Source organism: Oncorhynchus mykiss, chromosome 3 (assembly GCF_057628025.1).
Source record: "Oncorhynchus mykiss isolate SJ-2025 chromosome 3, ASM5762802v1, whole genome shotgun sequence".
NCBI classification, from domain to species: Eukaryota; Metazoa; Chordata; class Actinopteri; order Salmoniformes; family Salmonidae; genus Oncorhynchus; species Oncorhynchus mykiss.
This window is the reverse complement of record NC_143024.1, coordinates 84,769,874-84,778,953: the sequence shown is the minus strand read 5'-3', so window position 1 is coordinate 84,778,953 and position 9,080 is coordinate 84,769,874. Positions and strand designations below refer to the sequence as shown.

The 9,080-nt window shown below is 40.8% G+C and overlaps 1 pseudogene across 1 annotated transcript; it reads right to left on the bottom strand.

Annotated features, from left to right (window-relative positions):
* Positions 1–487: 487 nt before the first annotated feature.
* Positions 488–4,801, bottom strand: LOC110520540 (POU domain, class 3, transcription factor 3-A pseudogene; annotated as a pseudogene). Its single transcript, XR_016494987.1, has 2 exons — positions 4,727–4,801; positions 488–4,589 (listed from the first exon to the last, which is right to left on the bottom strand). The product of XR_016494987.1 is annotated as a POU domain, class 3, transcription factor 3-A pseudogene (transcript).
* Between the last annotated feature and the right edge of the window lie 4,279 nt (positions 4,802–9,080).

Here is a 9,080-nt window from a genome sequence, read left to right as displayed (position 1 = left end):
TTCGTTTTGGTCAGCAAAAACTATAGGCGAATGAATAGGCCTAGTCATTAAACACAAAACAGATCAACAACGTCGAATAGCCTAATAAAAAACGAACGCATCATTAGTTAAATAATAAAATGTAAACTGCATTTACAGTACATTGCATTAAAAGAGCATATCCTGAAAAGCAGGAATACACTAACATAATTTCACTAGGCTATTAGACCAAAACATACTCCAAAGTTTGTATTTTTTTTCATAAACGTCCTTTTTGCGCTCCCCTGCATGTATATCCTATAGAGGATTAATTCAATGAAGTTGAACTTTTTGAAGTTGGTATGTTGGGTGGCAAGTTTTCTTTTCACATCAGTAGGTCAGGATGAGCAGCACCGCCCGCCCTACAAGACAGGGTCTCGATTAGGCCTTTGTCGAATGTTTTGCACATCAGATCTTCAAAGTTGGCCTATAGTACTTTTGGTGTGCTGACATTGAAAACACAATGGTATCCGTTATGACAAATTTATTGTTCTCAATAATCCTTCATGAAATAACCATTTAAAATATATTAGGCTACTGTCAAAATCATCACATAGAAGTATACAAGGCTATAACAAACAACAATGACGTCAGCTTTTGGGAATTCGTGCTCCTTTGAACATAACATGTAGGCAGGCATAGGCCTATCATCATCATCACTGCAATAACAGTCTAATCATAACAAACTTGAATAAAAGGGTTAAGTTAGCAATACCACATAATGCAAAGTTGGGGGTAAATAAAGTATTGCTCATTATAGTACATGAATTATATGGTAGCATTAGAACAGAAGGTCAGCATGGTGAAAAAGATTCAGATTCTTAAAAATATTCTATCATAACTTGTTTGTAAAAACAAAACAAAAGCATATAAGTGGGAATGTAATGCGACCCCCTTCAACTGCAGAAGGGATCATTTCCAATAACAATTAGTGCTGCAAAGAGTCGTTGATTTAGTTTGTTCTAAAATAGGGCCACACAATATGAAATATTACAAAATAACAAGGGCGATCATGGGGAGATGTTAAAGCGTATCGTTGTCTTTCACATGGGGCCAAAGATGGGGCAGAGAACTGAAACAATAATTTTGGTTCAAAATAAAATAAAAAGGAAAGATGTAGTTTGTGAAACACACACACACACACACACACATTTTATTGTAATATATAACAGGCTAAAAACGGATTAAGATTGTCCATTCGACAATGTGTTGCCTAATATCGCATGTTTTAATTTCTAACTTTCCTAAGAGAAAATACCAGTCAGGTCAGGATGGAGTAATGTGGATGGGTAAGATTTTTGTTTTGTTTCATTGTTTCATGTAGGCCTAAAAGTAACTGTTCCCGCTTGGCACACGTAAAATATCATTTATCTTGCTAGTATTTTCTCAGCTCTGACAGTGTCTTATTTCAGCCCTCCAAAATATTATTGTTCGGTGTTCTGTTTATTTCTCACGTATCGCTGAACATTCGCTTGCAGTCCATGGAAGGTGACGGTGTGCCTGCGCTCATGTTGTCGACCTGAGAGTACTCGTCCTCCGGGCTGTGTGGCAGCCCCGGTGGCGTCATCCTCTTCTCCTTCTGCCTGCGGTTGCAGAACCAGACCCGGACCACCTCCTTCTCCAGCTGCAGACTGTCCGCCAGAGAGGTGATCTCCTGGGCTGCTGGTTTGGGGCTTTTGAGAAAGTGGCTCTCCAAAGCTCCTTTGACGCTCACCTCGATGGACGTGCGCTTTTTCCTCTTCCTGCCCTGCGCCGCGATCTTATCGATGCTGGTAGGGCTACCGGTGGTCGAATCAGCTTCCTCCAGCCATTTGTTGAGCAGCGGCTTCAGCTTGCACATGTTCTTGAAGCTCAGCTGCAGGGCCTCGAACCTGCATATCGTGGTCTGTGAGAAGACGTTTCCGTACAGGGTGCCCAGCGCCAATCCCACGTCCGCTTGTGTAAAGCCCAGTTTGATCCTGCGCTGTTTGAACTGTTTAGCGAAGTGCTCTAGGTCGTCCGAGGTTGGCGTATCCTCGTCGGACTGAGCGTCATGGTTCACCCCGACGTGGTGCTGCGGATGATGTGGATGCTGGTGGTGGTGGTGGTGATGGTGATGATGGTGGCTGCCGTGGTCGAGATCAGGGGATTCCCCCCTCACCATCCCCGGGTGCATTAGGCTTCTACTACCCGGTGAGCTGAGCATCCCGTTAACCGTGAATCCCCCGGGCTGGGAGTAAATCAGCGACTGTTGCTGCTGCTGTCCTTCGGAGATGCTGGATATGTGAGCGGCTGAGGTGCCTCCCCAGGCTCCTGGGTGTGCCTGGTGGGAGCCCAGATGCGAAGACCTGTGGTGTAGAGCGGAGCCCGAGTGCAGGTCCTCTCTGCCGGAGTTTCTCTTCACGTCCTGCAGCTGCGGGCTGTCTCTCATTCCCACCGGGCCGGGAGACCAGGGAGAACCGGCTTCGGCAGCTGCCACTGCGGCTGCTGCAGCGGCGGCGTGTGGCAGGGATGTCACCCACTGGTGGGCATGGCTTAACATGTGTCCCCCGTTGCTCGTCGCAATAGCGCCCTGCATAAAGTCACTCTGCACCATCTTCACCGAAGAGTCCCCTCTGTATCCGTCCGACACCGAGGTGACAGCGGTGCTCCCCGGCTGCATGTCACCGACCCCCCGGTCTGAGTGCACGATGGAGCCGGTGGACAGGATCCTATTGCTGGCCAGGTATGGACTGGAGGTGGCTGTTGCCATTCCCCAAACCATAAAGCCTGTGATTGATCTCCCTCTTCCCTCGTTGGATCAATTTATCTTCTCAAACAGAGTGCTCTAATCCAATAAAAATGTTTAAAAATGTTGAGAAAGCGTGTTGAATGTTATACTATGCCATAAAATGGAGATAAAAAAAATGCCAACTAATCCATCGAAAAGATTAACAAAAATGCAAATAAAAGTTGATGTTTTGTTTATCTATTAGTAGGCCTATGAAAATGTATTCACGTTCCACCAGTTTAAAGGCAGCGATTGGTGAATAGAAAATTATCTTTATGCATTCCGTAGGATTTTTATTTTATTTTTAAGAATTAAAATATGAAAAGTTTTGGTTTTCTGCTGGACGTATATATTCAGTAAACTCCCACAAAAGGACGCTCTCTTCTAGGATCCGTATCGAAGGAGGCTTGTCGGAAAGACACCACTCTTCTCCGCTTCTGCTCTTCGAATCTGAAGTGTTGGAAGCTACACAATTCCAAATGGTCTACATAAATGATTTTATCTATTTTCTTCCTTCACTCTTTTTCTCCTTCCATCTGACACTTCTACCCGTTCATCTCTGGAAGCGAGTGTTTACCCTGTGCCATGCGTGCGCACGCCTTTTCCATCTCCCCCCAATTACCAGCGGAAGTAGAGAGCAGGACTCCTGTTGATTGGACGATACACAAAGAGGGGTTGACACGTCTTGAGAGCTGTGCTGCCTCGGGTGCTCTAGGTAAGGTTCCCTTTTCTGAAGAAAAAAAAATACAGACTCATTGATTAGATGATAATATAGGCTAATATATAATATTGACATTGCAATTAGGCTATCATAGCGTACCCTACATTGTTATTAATATTTAACGTAATATTTACCTAATGATATTAGTATTGTAGCATTTAGAACACAATAACAAAATTGTAATTAGCCTAATCAAGAAACAATCAAACGAAATGACCCCATTCTAACGGAGAGAGAGAAGCCCTTGTTCCTCCTCTGTCTAATAGCGCCGAGCGGAGGGGGCTGTGTCAAGGGTATAAGGTCGGCTCTGGATACACACCCAGGGGTTCTGTACGCCACTTGCATCTTAATGCCCTCTCTTTTTTGTACTGAAGCAGGACCCACTGGGCGTGACGCACGGGCGAGTGCGGGTGAGGGTGCAATATTTACATTTACACAGGATCGAGGTAAGCCAGCATGTAGAGTCCTTTAGTTTTTTCAATCTCCGGGAGAAGTGTTATTTTAATAGTATGTTTCCAGAGTGTGTGCGAGTGACAGTAAGCTAAATCATAACCTTTCTAATATTTCTAGCCACAAGATTTTCCCAGTCTTAGAAACCGAAACTCTCAACACAGGGAGCTTTCTTTGAATTGAAAGAAGAGAAATTGCACCCAACCAGGTGCAGGCTAATACATTTGCAGCCAAAACTGAAGTTTTCCTTCCCGGAACATTTCTCTTGGATCTGATTCAAAAATGTTGAGGGAGGAGAAAGAAAAAGTGAACATTTGTGTGTAGCCTTCATAGGCTATAAGGATACAGTTTTAGAAAAAAAGGTTCCTTATAGAACAAAAAGGGTTCTATTTTACAGGGTTATTTTTACAGAACTCTAGAGGTTCTTCACTGAACCAAAATGTTTCCATATAGAACCCTGCATGATGCCAACGACAGAGGAATGGTTTGAGGATGTGAACCCAGCAGCCCTCCATTTGTCAGATCAATTGCGCCCATTTTTTTTTTCTAGTGCCTAGCCCGGGATTTGAACCGGCCGCCTTTCATCCACAGGTCCAACTCCTGCCACAGGTCCAAATCCTTTGCTGCTGGGCTACATACTGCCAGTACAATCTGGGTTCCAGAGAGAAAAAAAGAGCAACAATATGAGTTCATCTTCAGAAATATACGTGAGTTAATCTTCAAAAAATGAAGACAAAGCGCTATGCAGACATATAGCCTAATTATTATGATGTAGAAAAACAACTTACATGCAGTTGTCGTCAGCAGCAGCTGAAAAATAAATCCTCTGCCTCTGATAGTTCAGAGTTACTGCCAGTCTGAGTAAAACATAGATAGTGTGTTAAAAGTCATGTAATGATTAACTAGGCTATTGAATCACCAACAATTATTATAAATGTATATAGTAGACTACTTCCTCTGTCAGCAACAGCCTTCTAATGGCTTCATGAAACATAGTCCCCTTAATTGACTCCACAGTTATACTGAAATAAAATGAACAATTAGCTAATTGCCAATGTCAGGTTGGGTCTGTAGCTGTATTTGGCATATCCCATAATAACAAATAATGTTTATTTGAAAGGGTTAGCTAGTAAAATAGGCAAATTAAAGTTGCCTAGCTTTTTCTGTTTAGCTAGCTAGGCAAGTTAACGAACAAGCTCAAATTCTAATAACACAAGCCTAAATAAGTTCAGGGGCAGACATTGAATATCCATTTGAGCATGGTGCAGTTAGTAATTATACTTTGAAGGAAACAGCTCCGGGATTTCACCATGAGGCCAATGGTGATTTTAAAATGGTTACATAGTTTAATGGCTGTGATAGGAGAAAACTGAGGATGGATCAACAACATTGCAGTTACTCCACAAAACTAACATAAATGACAGAGTGAAAATAAGGAAGCCTGTACAGAATAAAAATAGTTATTCCAAAACATGCATACTGTTTGCGATAAGGCACTAAAGTAGTATGGCAAAAAATGTGACAAAGATATTAACTTTTTGTCCTGAATACAAAGCGTTATGTTTGGGGCAAATCCAACACAACACATCACTGAGTTCCACTCTTCATATTTTCTAGTATGGTGGTGGCTGCATCATGTTATGGGTATGCTTGTCATCAGCAAGGACTAGGGAGTTTTTTAGGATAAAATTAAACGTAATAGAGCTTAGCACAAGAAAAATCCTAGAGGAAAACTTGGTTCAGTCTACTTTCCATCAGACACTGGGAAACCAATTCACCATTCAACAGGAATATTACCCCAAACACAAGGCCAAATATACACTGTGGCTTACCAAGACGACATTGGATGTTCCTGACTTAAATCGGATTTAAAATGTATGGCAAGACTTGAAAATGGCTGTCTAGCAATGATCAACAACCAACTTGACAGAGCTTAAATAAAAAAAATTGTAAGAATAATGTACAAATATTGTACAATCCAGGTGTGCAAAGCTCTTAGAGACTTACCCAGAAAAACTCATAGCTGTAATCATTGCCAAAGGTGATTATAATATGTAGTCTATTGACTCAGGGGGTTGAATACTTATATAATCAAGATATATTAGTGTTTTATTTCAAATAAAATGTTGGAATTTTTTCTTCCACTTTGACATTACAGAGTATTTTGTGTAGATAGTAAAAACAACACACAACTCAATCCATTTTAATCCCACTTTGTAACACAACAACATGTAGAAGCCACGGGTGTGAATGCTTTCTGAAGCCACTGCAGAACCCGTTCTCCTCCAAAGAACCAAAGGGTTCTATATAGAACCCCAAATAACCCATTTTTGTAAGAGTGTACCCTTGCATGCCAGAGCTTTGCATAAGTTCGATTTTTTGCACTCAAGTTAGGCCTTAAACTTGAAAAAAACTGCCATCTGTTCTATTCTATTGTATTGTGTTCTATTAATTTACTGTTAAATTGTATTCCAGGACAAACTGTCAGAATTATGGTGCATGTAGGCTAAACGGAATCCAATGCACAATACAACCGAGCACTTTTCCCCCTTCTCCTATTCAAATCACCATGGTAACCGGGTAGGGGTGTTTAGTATGTCTTCCCATCAATGGGGCGAGCTGCCCTCCCTACGCGAGGGCATTCAGTTTTAACCCGCGAGAAACGCAGCAGTATCAGAATAGGAACCCACAGGCGACACGAGAATTCAATGCATGGAAGAAGACAAAAATATACGTATTTAAAGTCATCAATGTTGGTTTTCAATCGAGAGCTATTCAATGGACCTGGATTGCACAAATCCTCATAACCCAGGATGGGGTCCTTATAGACATGACCTAGGCCTACATGTGGCGGCGGAATGTTCGGTATTCCGTTAAATCAAATTACACGGCAGGTATGCTTTTTATGTATATATATAATAAAATAAATAAAAATAAATAATAATAAACATAATAAATGAACGAACAATTTCAACATGGAGGTTTAGGCTATTTCAACCCCATCAAACCAACAGACTAATGTAACAATAAAATAATAGTTAAGCAAATAACAATATTGATGATTACATTAACAATAATGATTTATACTAATATTATTAATAATAAGAACAATTGTTTATTTATTAGGCTGCAACAAAAACGGTTATACTTACTGTTAGCTTATGTAATATTAGAATTGAATAGTTAAGCTATATATATATATATATATATAGAGAGAGAGAGAGAGAGAGAGAGAGAGAGAGAGAGAGAGAGAGAGAGAGAGAGAGAGAGAGAGTTTATTGCGTGTTTATAGCTAGTATAGAACTACGACAACGTTTTTTGGTCGTATTACAGTGTCCTGCTGGATCAATAGAATTTGATCCAGCAGGACACTGTAAAAAAAGTTTATTATTGCTACTATTAGGCCGTCATCACAAACAGGAAGGCATTCCATGGTAAAAGTCAATCATCCAAGCGAAATGCAACCATAAAGTCCGGATATCATTACATTGTTTATCTAATTACCGACGAGTAAACGGTTACATTTTACTACACTTAAGGAACGCGTAATTTACTGCGCTCACCTCATTCACACATCACTTTAGCTTATCATGGTTTATGCATTCATAAACCGCCCTCAGAAGCACGGGGATCATTTATTTAATGCTACCATAACTTCCACCGGTACACTCTTAGAAAAAAAGGTACTATCTGGAACCTTAAAAGGTTCTTGGGCTGTCCACAAAGGAGAACCCAAGTAGAACCATTTTGGTTCCATGTAGAACCCTTTCCACAGAGGGTTTTTACATGGAACCCAAAAGGGTTATTCAAAGAGTTCTCCTATTATGGGTACAGCCGAATAACCATTTTGAAAACCTTTTTTCTGAGGTTGTAGATATGCTTAGTCTTAATGTAGTAGCATCCCTTACGAAAAACCATATTCATTTAAAATGTCATCACATGTGAAGTCTTCCAAACGCACATGTTTTCATGTGATCACATGTTATGTGAAGTTAATGTGATAACAGATGACATGTACAAACAGCTATCTGGAACTCATCTGAGAGTTCTGCTTCTGAGCCCTCACCCGCTATGTAGGCCTACTTAATGCTTGTGGATGTAGGACTACTTAATGCTTGTAGATGTAGGACTAGTTAATGCTTGGAGATATAGGCCTACTTAATGCATGTAGATGTAGGCCTACTTAATGCATGTAGATGTAGGCCTACTTAATGCATGTAGATGTAGGCCTACTTAATGCATGTAGATGTAGGTCTACTTAATGCATGTAGATGTAGGCCTACTTAATGCATGTAGCTGTAGGCCTACTTAATGCATGTAGATGTAGGCCTACTAAATGCTTGTAGATGTAGGACTACTTAATGCTTGTTTGTAGATGTATGGCTACTTAATGCTTGGAGATGTAGGCCTACTTAAGGCTTGTAGATGTAGGCCTACTTAATGCTTGGAGATGTAGGCCTACTTAAGGCTTGTAGATGTAGAGCTACTTAATGCTTGGAGATGTAGGCCTACTTAAGGCTTGTAGATGTAGAGCTACTTAATGCTTGGAGATGTAGTCCTACTTAAGGCTTGTAGATGTATGGCTACTTAATGCTTGGAGATGTAGGCCTACTTAATGCTTGGAGATGTAGGCCTACTTAATGCTTGTAGATGTAGCTTACTTAATGCTTGGAGATGTAGGCCTACTTAATGCTTGGAGATGTAGGCCTACTTAATGCATGTAGATGTAGGCCTACTTAATGCTTGTAGATGTAGAGCTACTTAATGCTTGGAGATGTAGGCCTACTTAATGCTTGGAGATGTAGAGCTACTTAATGCTTGGAGATGTAGTCCTACTTAATGCTTGGAGATGTAGGCCTACTTAATGCTTGGAGATGTAGGCCTACTTAATGCTTGGAGATGTAGTCCTACTTAATGCTTGGAGATGTAGGCCTACTTAATGCTTGTTTGTAGATGTAACTTACTTAATGCTTGTAGATGTAGCTTACTTAATGCATGTAGATGTAGGCCTACTTAATGCTTGTAGATGTAGGCCTACTTAATGCTTGGAGATGTAGTCCTACTTAATGCTTGTAGATGTAGTCCTACTTAATGCTTGTAGATGTAGGCCTACTTAATGCTTGTAGATGTAGGCCTACTTAA